The following is a 543-nucleotide window of genomic DNA, read 5'->3' on the forward strand; positions in this document are numbered from 1 at the left end:
TGCTTGGGCCCCAGAACAATAACTTCGGTTTTATCTGAGTTTAACATTAGAAAATTCCAGGCCATCCAGATTTTAATATCCTGAAGGCATATTGGAAGTTTAGCTAACTAGTTAGTTTCATCCGGCTTGATCGATGGATATAATTGAGTATCATCTGCATAACATTGAAAGTTTATGGAGTGTTTGCTGATAATATTACCTAAAGGAAGCATGTATAAAGTGAACAGGATTGGACCGAGCACAGATCCTTGTGGGACTCCATGACTAACTTTGTTGTGCATGGAGGATTCATCGTTAACATGTACAAACTGAGATCGATTTGATAAATAAGACTTAAACCAGCTTAGAGCAGTTCTTTTAATGCCAATTAAATGTTCCAATCTCTGTAATAAGATATGATGGTCAATGGTATCAAATGCAGCACTAAGATCTAATAACACAAGTACAGAGATAAGTCCTTTGTCTGATGCAATTAGGAGATCATTAGTAACTTTCACAAGTGCTGTGTCTGTGCTATGATGAACTCTAAATCCTGACTGAAAA

General features: G+C 36.5%; 1 protein-coding gene across 2 annotated transcripts in view; it reads left to right on the top strand.

Moving 5' to 3' along the window:
- The window catches only part of brf1a (BRF1 general transcription factor IIIB subunit a), a 206,738-nt gene that overhangs the window by 146,849 nt on the left and 59,346 nt on the right, over positions 1-543 (top strand). The window lies entirely within an intron of this gene.

Source organism: Etheostoma spectabile, chromosome 9 (genome assembly GCF_008692095.1).
Source record: "Etheostoma spectabile isolate EspeVRDwgs_2016 chromosome 9, UIUC_Espe_1.0, whole genome shotgun sequence".
In the NCBI taxonomy this organism is placed as follows: domain Eukaryota; kingdom Metazoa; phylum Chordata; class Actinopteri; order Perciformes; family Percidae; genus Etheostoma; species Etheostoma spectabile.